The sequence below is a fragment of the Syzygium oleosum genome, unplaced genomic scaffold, assembly GCF_021117445.2.
Source record: "Syzygium oleosum isolate NSW1041296 unplaced genomic scaffold, Sole_v2.1 Sole_v2.01, whole genome shotgun sequence".
Taxonomy (NCBI): domain Eukaryota; kingdom Viridiplantae; phylum Streptophyta; class Magnoliopsida; order Myrtales; family Myrtaceae; genus Syzygium; species Syzygium oleosum.
In genome coordinates this window covers 9,890,672-9,910,276 of record NW_026607485.1, presented here as the reverse complement: position 1 = coordinate 9,910,276, position 19,605 = coordinate 9,890,672, and the positions used below count along the sequence as shown (strand labels likewise).

The window sequence follows — 19,605 nt, the reverse complement described above, 5'->3', positions numbered from 1 at the left end:
TTTTTGCTGCTAAGACTAGGGTGTCAATGGTTCGTATTTGGTCCGATATAAAAAATACCCGATCCAAACCAAACATGATTGTTGCATGTTTATTGCGACCCGAACCGCATAAAACCTAAACCGAAAATACGGTTTGGGTCGGGTTCTTGGGCTCCCGCCGCGCCCCCCCTTCCTTTTTCGGATTCTCACGTAGTCCCTTTTTCTCTCTCCTTGCCCACTCTCTGGAATAAACAAGGAAAAAGTGGATCTTTTGCAAACCGACGTCCTTCCTCTTCCTCTGCTTCTTCACAAACGACGACAAGCCTTCACAAATTGACCCTTTTCTCGCTGCCATGCTTTAGTCGAGCTGTAGCAGTTGTCCCTTGCCCTTGATGTTGCTGGCGACTCGACGGCCCACCTCCAAGCTCGATGGCCGCCTAGATCCATCTTGCGCCTCTATCTTTCTCCTCCTCCTCTTTTGACCTATGATCGGAGCCGATCCGAGCCTTCAACATAATTTCGACGCAGATCCAAGGCCGAGTCGAGCTCAACCAGAGGCGAGCCTCAGATCTCGACTTGTTCTCATTGCCAGAGAAAGGGAGAGAGATTGCCGTAGTGAAGGCTTGGGTAAGAGAGAGAAAATGGAAAGAAAGAGTGGGGTTTGGTGTTTTGGACGTACTAAAGAGGGAACTTTGGAAAGCGACGAACTCTGGAAAATGTGTTCCGGTTCGGTTCGGGTACTCGCACTGAACTGAACCGCTATGATAACTGTTTTTTATATCTATTACCCGACTGAGAATTAGACCCGACTCGAAAAGACTTGAAATTTTCGGTTCGGTTCGGTTCAGTTTGGGTCAGGCAATTTTTACACCCCTAGCTAAGACATCGGATTCATCTATTCAAGAGTCGGGATTGTGATATATGAATTTGGGGCACATTAGTTAGGAAATTCGTGACGGAGGTGCTTAGTACAATAAGTTACATGGTGAATAGATCTCCATTGAAAACAATTGGATGTTTGAGTGTCGAGAAAGTGTGGTTAAGTAACATTGATGATTATTTTGTTCTTAAATTATTTTAGTTGTCCTTGTTATATTCAAGTGAATGATGATGAGCTCGATGAGAGAGCAAAAAACTGCATATTCCTAGGTTATGTACAATGTAAGGAAGGCTATTATTAGTGGCGCCAGAAACCAAATTAACGTATTACCATCAAAGAAATTTCACTAGGCGAGTCTCTAATACTCCTGAGTGAGAATAATTGTGGCAATATTCATACGAATCTTGATAGTGTTTAGCTCAAGATAGAGTTACAACTAGGATGCGAATAAAAACCATTCTCTTTCTCGGCCCAATTTCTGGCAAAAAATATATTTTTTCTATTTCTATTATGAACGAAGTTCTGAGTAGAAAGTAGAGTTTGTAATAGAAATTTGTTTATAGGTTATTCTTAAAAAAAATTTCTTGGTGGCGATTGGCCGGTGGGCTGGGGCGGGCAGCCATCAGGCAGGGGCGGCTAGCGGCAACAATGGCAGATGGCAGCGGGCGGCGACGGGTAACGGGCGGCGGGCGGCGGTGGGCAACGTGCGGCGAGGGCAACCGATAAGAACATTTGTTATTTCTGTTTATGTTTCAAAAATAGAAAAGTAAAAAAAATGTACTTCTCATTTTTGTTCCAAACCTATTTCTGAGCAAAAAATTTATCCCAAGACTGAAAAAAGGAAGTTTCATTGTCAAACGGATTTTTATTCTAAACTTGTTCCCTGTAATAGAAAAATAAAAATAAAATAAAATGGTTATCATTCACGCTTTTAGTAATTCTTGAGGCAGTGAGTGCTAGCGTGGTAATTGATATGAACGGTGCCGATAGAGAGATGGAGTTTGTGGAACCATTGGTTATTAACTTGTAGTAACCGTAGAGTAAGATGGAGTGCGAATTCTATCTCCTGACGGACATGGCCACAATCGTGGTTTTGCTTTAGCCGTGAGAGGGGATGTTTTATTTGAAATCCTTATGCAGTAACTAAAACTGCAGGGGGAATTGACGTTCGGATGAGGTTCACAGTTATCGGTGGCGAACGCAGGATTAGGGGGAGGTGAGAAGTGATTTAGCTTCAATGAATATCATCATAATATTTAAATTATATACTGGTGTTTATTATTAAAATAAATTTGAGAGATTGTCACATTTGTTGAATGCTTTAAGAGTCCCCATATCTTATTGTTAGTGGTTAAAATTAACCTGTTTTCATGGTATAGTTTGTCGGTGTAACACGGGAAGTTTTCTGACATGATCATAGTGATAACAGAGTTTCACAATGTCCAAATTAAGTAAAATTGAGAACGAAATTATGTACAACATCACTTCCACATTACATTTTATTGAGTATACATGTTATTAGTTAAATGAAAGGCCGAAACTTTCTCTCAGTTTTATTAACTTCGGAAAATAAGTTCTAGATATGTGATTAGCTGTCCGAATACAAATGTTTGAAAAAGGCCAAGGTTTCTGATATCGAATTTCACGTGCACGCACGCACGCACACATATTCTATTCTTTTTCAAGAATTAGTGACACAGCAATCGCCCACTTAATGTTATTGTCACTTTAAAAAATGCTTTGATTTAGATGGAAAATACAAAATAAAAACTATATAGGTTAACTGGACGTGGAAAGCTAGGGGTTGTTTCGTTTGGTTTTTTGGACCATGCATTTCTTGTATACTATTTAATTTAAGGTTTTTAAAGTCTTTCGATCTGAAATTATAAACGTTCTAATACTCCTATGTCGTCCATTAATGCAGAGCTTGTTAATTTTCTCGTATATACATGAAGTCCAGCCAATTGGTCTCAATCTGTTTGCCCTTGCAAAGCATGACATCAATAGTGAAAAAGAAAAAGAAAAACTGTCCATCGATGAATCCAAAAATGGGTAAGGGAATCTTTTTTTCTTAAGGTAAAAACCACTAAAAATCTCAAACCATGTCCACTATGACATATTTACTCTTAACTTTTCTTGTGATACCAAAAATATCAAATTTGTACATATGTAATACATTTACCCACTGTCAAGTGACTATTGTTAAAAATTTGCCTACATGGACGCCGGAAAACAAACAATGTTGACATGGCGCTCATGTGACTTAAGTGAAATAAAAAACGATATTATTTTGGCTGAAAAATTATCGAACAAAATCTTCATGAAAGGTAAATGTGTCATATAGATACAAGTTTATGGTTATTTATGTTATAAAAAAAATTCAAGTACGGACTAAGATACTTGTAGTCAATAATCTTTTCAAGTATCTCGGATGATTATCACGTATCATCGAGTACAAGTGATCAAAATAAGATTATTTGGTAGCCTAATGGTACGGATTAGTATTCGCAAATGTGAGATTACGAATTCGAACTTGTTTGTTAGATTCAACAGCCGCGAACGGTACCGAGTTGCGATCTCCTCCGCAGCATTGAAACTCGAACATTCGATAGCAACTGTGGCCTTCGAGAGGGAGAGCAGGCAATGTCAAAATTTATATATGGTTGTAGAACATACCGAAAACTTATGTATTCTATATTAGTGGATTGTCATGTCACTTTCGAGTTTCTCACTATCTAATTTCACAAACGTGTCTAATTCTTCTATGGTCGTCCATTCATTCAAAGATTGTTATTTTTCTCGTACGTACATGAAGTCCAGCCAATTGGTCTTGATCTGGGTGACATCAATGTGCCCTCGCAAAGCATGACATCGTTGTTTTAAACGTCATTCCTATGGAAAATCACCTGCCGATGCGACAGATCCCGGTGAATGTTTTTTAAAATACGTTGGTAAACATACGAGAATTGTCTGGTCGCTGATTGTGACTAGAAGACTGACATGGTATCATCTCTTTTCACGAGGTCGAGTGTGCTATGCGGCACATTCTTCGCGCTCCGAATTTCAACTAGTGGAATTTGATCATTTGAAATAGGGATCCGACCATGGAGATAAAACTTATGGAGGAAAAGAAATCTCTACCCATGGAGATGTTAATTTGTCAAATGATTTATCATGTTTTGAGATAAATTTAATTAGCTTTCGCCCGCATACTAGTAAGGCTAAAGCCAGACTGCCTCTTCGGGACTTAACTCCGGGGACCACCTTAGGACGACTCAACATGACCAACAAAGTAGAATAATCGAGATAATTTGTGAAATCACGCATCACTATCTCGTCCCCCTTGGAAAATACATAGCCAAATATATATATAAAATCCCTAATCTGAGGATGATAACTATTCACTCGCTCACATCAATGATATACGAGACTTGTATAAATCTTGTTTAACGCTGGCGATGTGTACTTATTATTCTTGTTCGTCCAGTTTATTGACGAAATCAACATTCATATTTTCTCTCAAGATAAAAATTTAAATGAAGTAATTCATTGTTCAGATCATGTCTAAGGGATCCCAAATTTTAATTCATCTTGGGTTGACGTAGAGGTCTTTCTGATCTCAATTTCTCAAACGTTGCCCTATTCACGGATGCGAATATAAATTTATTTCGCGACCCCTCGATGAATAGAAAAAGGAACGATTCAACGTAATTGGATGGAAAATTTGGGTTGACGATGAAAGTCATGTTGATCCTCAAGTCTTTCTATGTACTTGGAGTTTCTGAACTCCCCGTCCTCGATCGATTCCTCAATCTGTTCCTATGTTAATTCCTAAATGCAGGATGTCAGCCATCTGTTGGATCATGTGAGTTTAGGGTGGAGAGACATTGCCTTCAATCAAGTATTTGCTAAACTCGGTACATTTCATCCAAGCGGAGAAGCTGGAACGGATTTGGCTTGGCTGTGGGTGACTTTCAGGAAAATTACAGTCAGGATCTCCATGCATGAGATGTTTGATCCAATTTTATTTTACTGATAATGGTCGGAATTTGTCGACGTGGAGAGCCTAGGTTTGGCCCATCGATATATGTTATGATATCAAGTTACGGGATGAACGGGAGATAGTGCAAAACTCTGTGAAACAACTATCAAATATTTTAAAAGGTTAAACTATTAGATGGAAGAGTAATTTGAGACTTACACATTTTTACAAATAGAAGAAGGAAATGGAATGCATAGAAATTAATCATACGACATGGAAATAACATGAAAAGCTTTCGTTGCAATCACAATCTTAAAATCTTTTATTCATAATACGCGGTGTCCGCGTGCAGAGTACATCAAGTTCTGCGCAGTGCACGTACAGCCTTGTTACATGCTCCAACCACACATAATCAAAAGCAACATCAAGCCAACAAGGAAAGAAATAAGGTGAAAACGTGACCGAGCTAAACAGTCCGTGTTTATTCTGGAGCGCCAACAGAAGGTGTTGGGCTCGATGCCTCATTGGCTAGTCAATGCGCACCATGGCAGCACTCGAAGGTGAGGGCGGTCTTCATGAACCGAGAGCACACGGTGCACTTGATGCACTCCGGTATGTTGCCAACCATGTTGGGGATATAGAAATGGTGGCAGCGCGACTTCACAATGACCTGCTTGTAGTGCTCTTGGAAGACGGCCTCAAAAGCCTGTTTCTGAGTCACCCTCTTGATCCACGTCTGGTGCTGCGATAGCACCGTTGCGAAATCTGTGAGACGAGCGTTGATGACCACTTTCGACCCTCTCGCGACGATGGCGAACCCGCCTTGCTTCTTGTAGCTGGTGTAGAGCTGGAGCAGCTCCTGCGTCTGGGAATCATAGATGTCCGAAGTCACCTGCATCTTTGAGGAAATGCAATTCTCGAGGCGGGTCAGGAATTGCTCTCTCTTCGTGCTGATTCTGATGGCTATGTGGGAGACTGAATAGTTGATCTTCTCCAGGTATTCTTCGATCTCATGGACAGTCTTGGCGTCTTCAGCTGAGTCGTACAAGAATAGGAGGTCCTCCTTTCAAACTGGCCAACAATCAAACCAGAGGACATGTCAAAAGATCATGAATAAAAATACTTCTAAGTTAGGAAACTTTTAATCTATCTTGCGAATGATTATTGTGCGAATTCAGTACATGTGACGTTAGATGTATCTAAATTTTTAGATGGAGTGAATTTCACGTGAACTGTAACAGTAGAAGCTCATCCTACTTGCTTTGTACATAATATGCAAGTTTGTGCTTGGCCGAGCATGTTAAAAAGACTAAAACATCGAATAATCTTTTCAGACGAAATTATAATTGAGGCTGTGTCGGACTTTGATTGTTCAGTTGTGTTTTGGATATAACCTAAATATAAATCCAACTAAAAATAGATGTGAGTGATATGTCCAGATTTGTAATGCACCAATCAGAAGCCTAGTAGGAGAAAGGTTCTTCTAATTGGAAATGGACGATGAAAATATTGCCCCGATAACTGAATTCCATACTGCAGTTGTTACTTACGCATTGTTCAATAAAAGGGTAGATTGTCTCCTTCACTACGAGCTCGAACCAGTTGATCCCTTGTGTGTTCCAGAGCTCGCAGTCCTTCGACTCTGTGAACGGGAAGGCTTTCCATCCCCAAAGGTGTATTGTCGTCATCGCATCCATGTTCACCACCTTCCCCTGTTGTTTCAGCATGACAACCTTCGTCTGCTGCCTAAATTGCCACTTCTTCTGGATGAACTTTGCTGCCGTCTTGCTGACCATGGAGGTGCATCTGTACCACTGCATCCGAGATCTCATGTCCAGGAACTGCTTCTGCTTCGCCTCATTATGTGCCTCCACGATAGGAACCCACATAATTTCGTAATTACTGCTTTTGAAGTTGTTCGCATGGTAGATGCCGGTAAGGGTGGCTAGATCGTCGTTCGACAAGTTCAAGTCTGAAATAAGCAGCATCACGCTCTTGTTCTTCAATTCCTCCACCTTTACCTACAACATCTAGTGATCAAACCACGCTGCTGTTTTTGCATTTTTTTATGCCAACAAACGAACTATCTAAGAATTCAAATGTAGTTAATTGCTTGCGAGTTGATGACACAGAGAGAAAGCGTAAATTTGGAACAACTCCAAAGAACTCGAAATTTTTATTCAATAATATTGTGTCTTGATTACAAGACGGACATCTTATATATAGAGATAGGACTCCTAATACTAATGGAAACCGAATAACTAAAGAAACTGCCTAAATGGTAATATAGGAAACTGCCTGAATGGTAATATAGGAAACTGTCTAACTGGTAATATAGGAAACTGCTTGAATGGTTGTTTTCCCCAAAATCAGAAAAACCGTCGAGATTTCCGGTGATTACGGCGATCACATTATTCAAGATAATCATAGGCTAACTGTTCTACATCATTCCCTCCCTCTTCAGAAAAACTCGCCCTCGAGTTATGATCAGGATAGATGGGTGTATCAGAAGCATGATACTCAAATAAGTCTGCCACATTAAATATAGGGGAAATGTCGAGATCGCCAAGAAGGTCAACTACATAGGCATTGTCGTTGATTTTCTTCAGGATGCGGCAAGGACCAATCTTCTTATGCTTCAGTTTATTATAGGTACCTACAGGAAAATGCTTCTTTCGCAGAAAAACCATTACCTCATCGCCTACCTCAAAAATTTTCAAACGTCGCCGTTTGTCAGCATCCTCCTTATACTTTGAATTAGAAGTAGCCAATTGACTAGCCATAACAGTTTGGACTTCATTAATTCTGGTCGCCAAATTCTCTGCCGCGACACTATAGCCTGGAATCTTGGGCAAGGGAACCAAATCCAGAGTATGCTGTGGTGTACGCCCATAAACGACCTGAAAGGGAGATGTACTGGTAGAGCGGTTAACCGAGTTGTCGAAGGCGAACTTAGCAGGAGCAAGATACCGGTCCCACTGCTTAGGCATATCACTGCAGAGGTAGCGAATGATATCCGCCATAGTACGATTCACAACTTCCATCTGCCCATCCGTTTGGGGATGGAAAGAACTACTATACTGTAAATCAGTCCCAAACAAATGCCATAAAGTACGCCAAAAATGGTTCAGAAATTTCGTGTCACGATCGGAAGTGACTGTCTTCGGCACACCATGGAGACGGACTACTTCACGAAAGAATAAACTTGCCACATGCGAAGCATCCGAAGTTTTTTTACAAGGGATGAAGTGCGCCATCTTTGAAAATCGGTCAACCACCACGAAAACAGAATCTAAACCCCGTTGAGTGCGAGGAAGTCCCAACACGAAGTCCATCGATATGTCTACCCAAGGACCCGAAGGAATAGGCAATGGGGTATAAAGACCAGTGTTCTGAGAGTGGTCCTTAGTGGTCTGGCAAATATAGCATTTACTGACAAATCGCCCCACATCTCGCTTCAGTTGAGGCCAATAGTACCGCTCCTCCACCAAGGCTATAGTTTTATCTCGCCCCAAATATCCGCCGAGAGTACTACCATGAAGCTCTCAAATGAGTTGTTCACGTAAGGAACCACGTGGGATGCATAATCTATTGCCAAAGAACAAGAAATTTTCTTGAATTATCATATCGCCATGACAACTTGTTTCAGAACACTTCTCCCATATCTCACCAAAATCATCATCCTCAGGATAAAGAGAATATAGGTGATCAAAACCGACAACATCAGTGCGCATGGTCACAAGTGTTGTAGCACGTCGACTCAGTGCATCTGCCACTTTATTTAAATGGCCTGCTTTGTGACGAAGCACAAAATTAAATTGTTCCAGAAAAGAAACCCATCGTGCATGCATTCGATTTAAGTGCTTCTGACTCTTGATATATTTAAGAGCCTGATGATCGGTATTAAGAACAAATTCCTGCTGATAAAGATAGGACTGCCAATGCTTTATAGCTCGCACGACAGCATAATATTCCTGCTCATACGTCGACCAACGCTGGCGAACTTCATTAAGTTTTTCACTAAAGAAGGCTATAGGCTTACCTTCTTGGGAAAGGACAGCGCCAATCCTGACGCCGGAAGCATCACAATCCAGCTCGAACACTTTCTCAAAATCAGAAAGCATCAATACCGGCGCCGTAGAGAGCTTTTCTTTTATAAGAGCAAAATTGGCCGAAGCTTCATCTCCCCAATAGAATTTGCCCTTTTTTAAACGGTCAGTGATTGGGGCCATAATAGTATTGAAATCTCGAATGAAACGCCTATAGAATGTTGCAAGGCCATGGAAACTTCGAGCCTCGCCAACATTCTTGGGAACTGGCCACTTGCGAATCACGCCCACCTTATCTGCATCAACGTGAAGTCCATCCGCAATAACAACAAAACCCAAAAACAAGAGGCGTTTTGTCACGAAACTGCACTTTTTCAGATTAATAAATAATTTATTTTGCTGCAAGGTTAGTAGGACATCTCTCAAGTGTTCCATGTGTTGACGCCTATCTGGACTATATATGAGTATATCGTCAAAGAAAACTACCACAAACTTGCCAATAAAAGATTTGAGAACCTGAGTCATCAAACGCATGAAAGTACTAGGTGCGTTAGTGAGTCCAAACGGCATGACAAGCCATTCGTACAATCCCGCACTTGTCTTGAAAGCCGTTTTCCATTTGTCGCCGGGGCGGATGCGAACTTGGTGGTATCCACTTCGAAGGTCGATCTTCGTAAAAATCCGTGATCCAGCAAGTCTGTCTAGCATATCATCAAGTCGTGGAATCGGAAACCTATACTTGACAGTAATCCGGTTAATGGCACGACTGTCTACACACATACGCATGGTGCCGTCTTTCTTTGGCATGAAAAGCGCAAGAACTGCACAAGGACTTTTACTTTTACACAAGAAGCCCTTTCGAAGGAGATCTCCCACCTGCTCCTATAGAATCTGATTCTTCTTCAGATTCATCCGATAATGCGGCAAATTAGGAAGATTGGCACCTGGAAGAAAATCAATCTCATGCTGGATATTCCTCAAAGGAGGTAATTCGTCAGGTAAATCCTCAGGCATAACATCACTGAATACCTTTAATAAGGGCTTAAGAATGTCGGGAACACAAACCACAACTTGCTGGTCGCTCTTGTCCACAATCATATACATCCCTTCACGCTTTCGGATGTTCATCATAACCCCTGCATTTTGCTTCTTCACAATATGAGGGGAATTACTTTTTGGTCTCAAAGTAATTTTAGTCCTTGTCCACACAAAAGAATACGTATTCTCCCTAGCTCGGTGTGTAGCATCAACATCATATTGCCATGGCCGACCCAGTAAAACATGACACGCATCCATCTCCACAACATCACAGACAATAGTATCTTGATATGATTTCCCAATCGAAATAGGTTAACGGCATAATTGGTTTACCTTAAGTTCTGCTCCCTTGCGTATCCACCCGATTGTGTAGGGCGCGGGATGCGGCTCCATCTTTAGTTGCAAGTGATCCACCAAGGCCTTTGACACTATGTTCTCGCAACTTCCGCTGTCAATAATGATATCGCATACTTTGCCATTGACAGTACAGCGAGCGCGGAAAAGTTGATTCCGCTGGGTATCTTCTATCCTCGGAGTAAGCAATAGACGACGCACTACACAATTAACTTGCTCGCCCACTTCATCTTCCACTCCCACTTCTTCTTCATTTTCCCAATCTTCCTCATACTCATCTTCGTCATGTTCAACGATATTGGCCATTCTACGACGAGGACAATCGCCGGAACGATGGCCCAACTCGTTACACTTGTAGCACTTGATCGGTTGGGGCTTAGCATATGGATTCTGGGTATTCTTGGTATAAGAGAGAAAGCGTAAATTTGGAACAACTCCAAAGAACTCGAAATTTTTATTCAATAATACTGTGTCTTGATTACAAGACGGACATCTTATATATAGAGATAGGACTCCTAATACTAATGGAAACCGAATAATTAAAGAAACTGCCTGAATGGTAATATAGGAAACTGCCTTACTGGTAATATAGGAAACTGCCTAAATGATAATATAGGAAACTGCTTAAATGGTTGTTTTCCCCAAAATCAGAAAAACTGTCGAGATTTCCGGTGATTACGGTGATCACATTGTTCAAGATAATCACAGGCTAACTGTTCTACATCAGTTGATATCCCTTATCGTGACGTTGATATACAATAATAACCGGTAATCAAAGTCCATGAAGATTATTGTACTGCGAAGCTAACCTTTGTCCTCTCGGAACATTGATAAACTGTCAATGAATCGTTCTTGGTGCAAAACAGTGCGACCATAAGCTCCACAATATCAGTACAAGAATTGGAAACTTCCTCAATTTTCTCATATAAATGTTCCTCCTCTGCATAATGTGAATCACTTTAATTTAGGTACTTTTGTTCCAGATATGGATGTGACAAAAATTATCTGTGTGTATACAAAAAAGAATCTGGAGGAGAGGCATGAACGCTTCATTCCATCTATGAGTGAACAATATTTTGTTTGAAAACAGCAATGATCTCACCCTTTTGCTCGAAATCTTGCACTTGTTTCTTGAAGGATTCAGATATTTTCTTGACCTGCTCCAATAAGGCCGACAGATGTTGCTCTAGGAACCTGTAGTCATCAAGAAACTGGTTGAGCATTGATGTGGAACAGTTTGCAAAAGAGAGAGCGAGCGAGCTTGGAATTAATTCCAAGTCTGTTCATAAAGGTAGTTGAAGCAACGGTAAGGTATAACATACTCATTGCTCTCGCTAATCATGCTCCTGAACAGAACTGAGCAGCCAAGTACACTGACTATGATGTAATAAAAATTGGCTGATATGTCAATCGATACCAACATTTCTCCAGAGTCTTTAGAGTAGCTCATAAACTCAACAACGCAGTTGATGAAATTCAAAATCTCCTCGATCAGATTAACAAAAACCTTGATCCGACGTGTGATGGAGGACGTGCCAGTTTGGAAGCCTCTCAACCTGGCCATTTCGCATGAAAAGGATGTCTGATGCTTGAATTTGAGCGTGACGCCAGTTCTCGACATAGAATATGGATAAAGCTAATAATGTCAGCACAGCCTTGGCATCCCATGAAAAGGATGACAACTCATCCAAAAGCGATTTCATCGTTTGCTGCACATCGTTGGTTTTGCAGGGCCTTAATCTGTCGTGGCGCACATAGTTTTCGGCATTAAATGTGGGAAGTAACAAGATCGAGAAGAATACCATAGAAATTAAAGGACGCTAAGGGCGCGCATGGAATCCTTCTTGAGTAGAAATTCTACTCCAGAATGCATTCCGGAACAGAAATGCATTTGTTAAAAAATTTCCAAAATGCATTCTGAAGTAATTTTTGTATTCTAGAATAAAAATCCGTTTATTAAAAATACTTGATTCCAGAATGCATTCTTGATTCCAGAATGCATTTTTTATTCCAGAATGAGTTTTCCGCAAGAAAGAGAGAAGCTACTTTGTAGTTTCTCTCTTCCAGAATGCATTCTCCATATTTTCTCTCTTTTTCTCACTAATTTTTTTTTTCAGAAAATGCATAAAAATTGAAAAATTCCGGAAAAACTCATAAAAATTTCCAGAAAATAAAAAAAGTCAGATTTCGAGAAAATAGGAAATTTGGTGAATTTTTTTCAAAAAATATAAAAAAAATTAAAAATTTCAAAACTTCACAAAGTGGCTTAGAATACCTTTGGGCACCCACTTTGAGTGAAATTTATTTTTTTGAGGTGCCAAAAAAAAATCAAAAAATCAAAAATTTCAAAACTTCACAAAATGGCTTAGAATACCTTTGGGCACCCACTTTGAGTGAAATTTATTTTTTTTGAGGTGCCCAAAAAAATCAAAAAATAAAAATAGATTTCTGTTCCAGAAATCAATTTCTGGAGCAGAATTAGTCATGTTTTATCAAACAGATTTCTCCTCCAAAAATCAATTTCTGGCAAGAATTCCGGAAATCAATTTCTAGCAAGAATTTGATTTCTGAAGCAGAATGGTTATCATTTGCGCCCTAAGAATTTAATAAACCCACTGTTTGCTTCTTTTTTCTTGATAGAATGAGCAATTTTAGCGGCATAGAAATGTGCTTTTACTTTAATAAAAGTTGTCATCTAAAATTGATCTCTAAGTAATTTTAAAACAATCTAAAATGGTCCGGAGCTTAGAAATGTGCTTTTACTTTAGTATAAGTTGTAATCCAAAATTAATTTCTAAGTAATTTTATAACAATCTAAAAAAGTCTGGAGCTCTCGGATTTGTATATTTCCACTTTCAACAGAGGAATGTCTTTGCTTATATGAGATAACCTTATCGTACAGTTTGTTAATGATTGATGACAAAGCAACAGGAATTGTCAAGCTTATGCTCTGGCCTCGGTTACCTTGGAAAAACGAAAGTGACCTCGGCCACGACCTCGATCACGATCTTGATTTGTCCGGCGATTTTATACGGGATCTCTTCTTTACTCCTTTTCATCTCGAATGGTCAATTGCGTTTGGAGAACTTCCACCACCAGTTCAATCTTTTTCTTTCTAAACCTTTCTTCATGGGCTTATAATGAACCCATAAGTTCATCGACCGTCATAGCATCCAAGTCTTTGGATTCTTCGATTGCAACCGCAATATGATCATACTTCTTGTTTAAGGACCGAAGTATTTTCTCAACAACACGAACATTGGAAACGTCTTCTCCGTTTCTTTTCATCTGATTAACAATTGCCAAAATTCTAGTGAAATAATCAGCAATCGATTCAGATTCTTTCATATGAATGACCTCGAATTCGCCTCTCAAGGTTTGAAGGCGAATTTTCTGAACTTTTTGAACTCCTTGATGTGTGTTTTGAAGAATCTCCCATGCCTCTTTAGCGGTAGTGGCATTCGAAACTTTTTTGAATATAGAATCATCTAACGCTTGATAGATGATCGACAGGGCATATTGATCTTTCGTTCGAACCTTCTCCAAGGCATTCCTCTGGTTCTGGTTCAACGTGGCTTCATCCTCTGGCTCATCATAGCCAGTGTTAACAAGTTCCCACACACCATAGGCGCCGAGTAAAGCTTTCATTCGAAAGCCTAGTTACCATAATTTTCTTTGGTAAGACGAGGGTATTGAAGAGGAAGCTGATTGTTCGTTGAGGCCATGATCACAAACCGTAAGCTCTGATACCAATTTGTTGAGCGTCAGAGACGCGGCAACAACTTGATTTGATGGAAGAAATTTTTGAAGGTGAAACAATCGCAACTCGCACAAATAAAATAAGAGGATAGATAGAATTTTCTGACTCGATATATTTCACTCAAATTTCACTCTCATAAAAAATTATAAGACTCCCCTATTTAAAGAAAAGTTACGTGACCCTTATCTTTTCTAAAATATAACTAGAAAGAATATCTCACAATATCTCCTCTTATCTCTTAATATTTAACCATATCTCTTAATATCTCACCATATATATAAAAAATCAAAATATGAAAATACGAACAGACTCAAAAAGGAAATAAGTACCAACAAATTTGGTTTAATTTCTAACATGCCCGAGTGTTGTCAGCAACATCATCGGCAAAGTCCATAGCTTGGTTGACGATTTGGTTGACGAGGCTCAGGTAATACTTGACATTAACTTGTTCTGTGGTAGAGCTTGGCTGGATGGTGACGATCTTCATGAAGTCGTTGTTGCAGGTTTTGAGGAGGTCAAGCAATCCGGTCATGAAGCCATTGTTTCCTGCCACCTCGGTCACGGGGTCATTGTTTCCGGCCATGGCCTTCATTCTGTCCACCCCGTTCGTGAGGCTAATTTTTTCAGTCAGCTTGGTCGTGAGGCTAATGTTTTCGATCAACTCGGTCACGGAGTCATTGTTTCCAGCCATTTTCGGACGCAGGGAAAGGGAAAAAGGAACGAGTGAAGCAGAGAAAGTTTAAGGGTTTCAATGGAGCGAGTGAAGTGAAGGAGGAAGGCTTGTGTGGAGCAAACTGGAGGTCCATTGTGACCTATTTGTAACAATCCGAGGCCACAACACGACAACTTAGGAGCTGGCAAGAACGATTAATTAACGAGTCGTATCGGAGATATATATATTCTGCCAGCGATGAGGCATGTTCACAACATTTTAAGGACGTTTAATTGACATTGTAACTGAGGGAGTGCGTTACTAGTCAGAAAAACCCAAAGTGGGTGGAGACTGCTATATAAACATATGGTGAGATCTGGTGTAATAGTGAATTAAGGTATTTTACGTATCAGATACTTAGCATGGCAATAATACATTAAGAAGCAAGGCCAGCATATTCGGGAGTTTTTGAAGCTCATTCGCAAAAGTTGATTTGGGATGGCAGGTCACGTGGACAATGTAATCAATCAGTCACTTACACTACACAAGCTGCATAATCGACAGGGGCTTTGATTTCGTGAGACATTTTAAGTAATTATCGTTTTGATTTTCAAACGGGTTGTGTCGCAAAAGCTAAGCGATCGAACAATAAATTTGACAGAACAAGAAAATAAATTGGACACCAGATTTACGTGGTTCGGTTATAGTGACCTACGTCCACGGGGAGAGCAGCACGGAATTCCACTATAGATCAAGCCATACAACGGAGATTACAACCACACTCGAGTCACTCAAATACTCTCAGTATTTTTCAAGCCCCAATTATCCCTAATAACTCATGCAATGTTTAACCCCATAATTCCTCATGAAATAATTTCTCAATCTCACGAAGAAATTGTACACAAATGTTATCACAAAATTTAATCAGCTAAATCACACGTACTTTTTTTTCTTCAATATCACGCACGAAGAAAACGCCAAGATGTAATTCCACGAAGATTCCAGTCAACCATTCGATCCGGCGCTTCAGTTCTTCTCTGGACATGGACGACACAAAGACCAGCTCTGCACGCATCAACAATGCCCACGGCACACAAGCACTCACGAAAAGGCGCTTCAAGACTTCATGGATATAACTCGTCAAGAAAGACCCACTGCAAGCATTCGGTTGGAACGACGCTTCTTGTCTTCTCTCTGACATCTATAAAGAAATCTTGAGAAACATTTATATTAAACCCACCACCAGAGGGAAGTGCAAATTTCCATCGTGAAGATTGCCACATCAAATAGGAAACAAAGTCCAAGTAATACACGGTCAACCAAAACCAAATTTTGGACTTTCCTATTTTATCTTTCCCTTTGGCCGACTGCACTAACAGGGACATATAATTTGTGTGCCCTTCTTATTTTATTTTATTTCCTCTTCTCTCACCCAGACTTTCCTTTTCTTGTTTTGTTTGGAATCCTTATCCAGCGAAACTTTTACACCGAAAAGAAAACTCTGGATTACCATGGCTTATATTTGGACGTCCACAAATTATAATTCCATCTCGGATCGGATTTTGTTCACGAGCTCAAACTCGAGACATATTTTCAATAATCTCCACGTTGGCTCGATGTTTGAGCCAAGTCACAATCGCTTTGGTAGAATCCGAATTTCACTACTACTCTCCCACAGCCCTAATGGGCTCAACCGCCACAGACATTTTTCAAGGCCAAGCCTCGCTTGAACTTTGCTATAACCGTAGACCTCATCAGAACACCAACTCTACATGCACCTTTAACTGCTCCGTAAGAATTTTCCGATACAACTTCCTCAACCGCAGATAAAGCAAAACCATTGTTGCATCCATATCTGTCAGGAGATTAAATACGCACCTTATCAATTTCAGCAGTTATAGCAACTGTTGGCTCAATAGGCTCCACCTCGCTACAAGCACCATCCCTGTCAATTATTTCGCTAGTACCCGCCACCTCAGGAGTTTCTGGTTGCAACTCTACCTCAAGCTGAACACCGTTCAGATCCGTATGAACACTGCTATTAACACTCCTAGCCAAAAGTAGTGAAGACTCATCAAATGTAACTTCTCTGCTGATAACATGTGAATTTAATTCTGGGCACCATAACTTATAGCCCCGCTCACCTTGTGCATAACCTAGGAACATGCACTTTCTTGCCCTTCCATCGAGCTTACCATCACTAACTCGAACATAACATGGACAATCAAATATTCTAATAACAGAATAATTAGCAACGTTACCTGACCACACTTCTTCGGGAGTCTGACATCCAATCGCAATCGATGGGGATCTATTCTCAAGTAGCTCGTTGTACTAAGCATGTAATAGTCTGAATTTTCGATCCTTTTCTCGGGATTTATGAAATGAATATTTTGGTCAACGCACTTATAGTGAGATCTCACCCGGAAATGCGCATTCTCGGGATGCTAATCTTAAGGGTAGGGCTATTACATGATTGAGTTCGCACGACCAAAGAACTCGACCTGGGTTCGACCTTCGACCATAAGGATTGACGAGAGAATGTTTTGGGCCAACAGAGACCGATTTAATTGATTGATCGTGTCCGAAGGGAACTAGTGATAGACCCTCGCAATTATATGACAATCGAGGTCGCCTTGGCTCGAGCAAACTTAAACGTGATTTGACTTAGTGTCTGTCACGGGTCGAGAGCACGTAATTCCAGAGAGCCACCCGTTAGTTAGAGATAAGTTAAAATCGTGATTGTTCGATTTTAGTCATTTCTTGAAATTCGGGCCCGGGAATCGAGAATTTTGAAAGTGACAATTTTGGACGGCTGATGTGACATTCCGAATTCGGCCCATTTTTGGGATTTATAAAATGTGTAATTCGTCAATGTGCTTATAGTAAAATCCCGCCCGGGAACTGATCACTTCCGGTTATTGTTTTAAATTTGAGATTTCGCTAGAATCGCATTCGATCGAATTTTGCCGTTATTTAGAGCCCAAACTTTGGTGTCGAATTTCTCAGAGTTCCGGGACGAATTTAATTGGATGGTGTCGATATTATTGTGGTTAGCCTCGATATTGCCCGGATATGTGAAAAGTGGATTTTTGACCGGGTGTAGATTTGGACTAGTAGACCTCCCTCGGGGTAGTTTGATTTAATTAATTTGGCCTTTGTCCCTTATTATATTCTAGGATTAATTCGGACCGGTAGATCGTTTTTGGTTTTAAATGTGGGCCATCGGATAGCAATTATTATTTGAATGTTTATTTATTTTCTCTCTCTCTCTCTCTCTCTCTCTCTCTCTCTCTCTCTCCGGTCACTTTCCCCCTCTTGCGCACGTCTGTCCCTTTTCCCCTCTGTCAGACCTATCCACTCTCCTCTCTCTCTCTCTCTCTTCCTTTTCTTCGTTTTCTTTTTTTTTCTCTTCTTTTTCTTCTTCTTCATCTTCTTCCCCGCGGCTGCTCCTGCTTCCGTGTTCTTGCTGCCCGACGCCGCTCGCCGCTCGTCAGGACCAGCCCAGCCGCCGTCTGCCTCGTGCCGCCGTCGCTCGATCGAGCCACGCCGCCACTCGTCGCCCGCGACCGCCGCTCATCGGCCCTGCTCGCCTATTGCCGGCCTACCCGCGCTACACGCGAGCAGCAGCTTGCCGTTGCATCCGCCACGGTCCGGTGTCGCCCAGCCGTCCGCTAGCCTGTCCTCCGTCGCCCGGCCACCCGAGACACTGCCGTGTTGCCTCCGGCCGCCGCGCGACCTCCTTTCCCCCTGTTTCTCTCTCTTCCCCGGCGCTTTCCCTTGTTTTGGCCCCGGGTTTCGCCGTCGTCGCGTGCCGCCGCTCCGCCTTCGCCACCCAACCTTTCCCCCAGCCACCTCCGTCGCCCTGCTGCCCCCCCTTGGCCGCCACCACCGCCCTTCCCCTGTTTTTCTCTCTCACCGACGCTCCCCTGTTTTGGGCTCTCCCCAGCGCCGCTTCGTCCAGCCGCCGCGCGCCGCCATTTCGGCCGTCGCCACCGCTCCGTTCACCATCACCTAGCTCCCAGCAACCTTACCCAGCCTCTTGCAGCCGTTGTGCTTGCCGGGACCAGCCCAACCGCCGTTGTCATCGCCATCGCCGAGCGTCCCGGGTCGTGGCCGAGTTCGCCTAGCCGCTGCCTAGCCAGCCTAAGCGTGCCTAGGCCGTGGCCGTGTACCGGGCCATGTGCCTAGCCCCGCGCCCGTCGCACCCTCGTCGTTACTGTTCATCCGGCCCGTTTTGAGCCCTTGCGGGTTTTTCCCGGGCCAAATTTAGGTAAGTGACCTCCTAATCCTTTTTAGGACTATGGGTATTTTTAGACTTGTTTAGGACGTGATTAGTACCGGTTTAGGGGCTAAACGTGGATTAGGGTCAATATTCGTATGTGCGTATTTGTTAGATTAAATTGTGATAAGTGTGGGGCTTAATTAGTGGCTAATTATGATGGGTTAATTTTCCGTATTGTCGTGGCGAGTGGGGAAAAATTGACGTGTGATTGTGGCCGGCTTGAATGTCGGAATCGTGAGTTTGTGATTTGAAATTGGGATGATTGTGAGTGCATATTTGTGGCTATCGTTGATGGGTCAATGATTGGCTTATCGTGGCGTTTGAATATTGTGGTGCGCATGCCTTGAGTTTGATTGGTACGACTTGTGAGAATGACGAATTGTGTTGTGGTGCATGTGCATGAGAAAAGCCCGGATTGATTGGAGGGCTGCCAACCTGAGGCGTGGTTACGCGGGTGTGGCGAGAAAGGCATGACCAGACCTGAGGCGTAGGTTACGCGGGTCATTGGAAGGAGAAAAATGTCCTGAGGCGTGGTTACGCGGGACCGAGCCCGGCTTGATCTGAGGGCTAAGCCTGAGGCGCAGTAGCGCGGGCTGTGAGATTGGGCCTGAGGCGCAGTGGCGCGG

The 19,605-nt window shown here is 41.9% G+C and overlaps 1 pseudogene; it reads right to left on the bottom strand.

The window, feature by feature from the left end:
* Positions 1-5,134: 5,134 nt before the first annotated feature.
* On the bottom strand, positions 5,135-12,087 carry LOC115677659 (protein SIEVE ELEMENT OCCLUSION B-like; annotated as a pseudogene).
* Between the last annotated feature and the right edge of the window lie 7,518 nt (positions 12,088-19,605).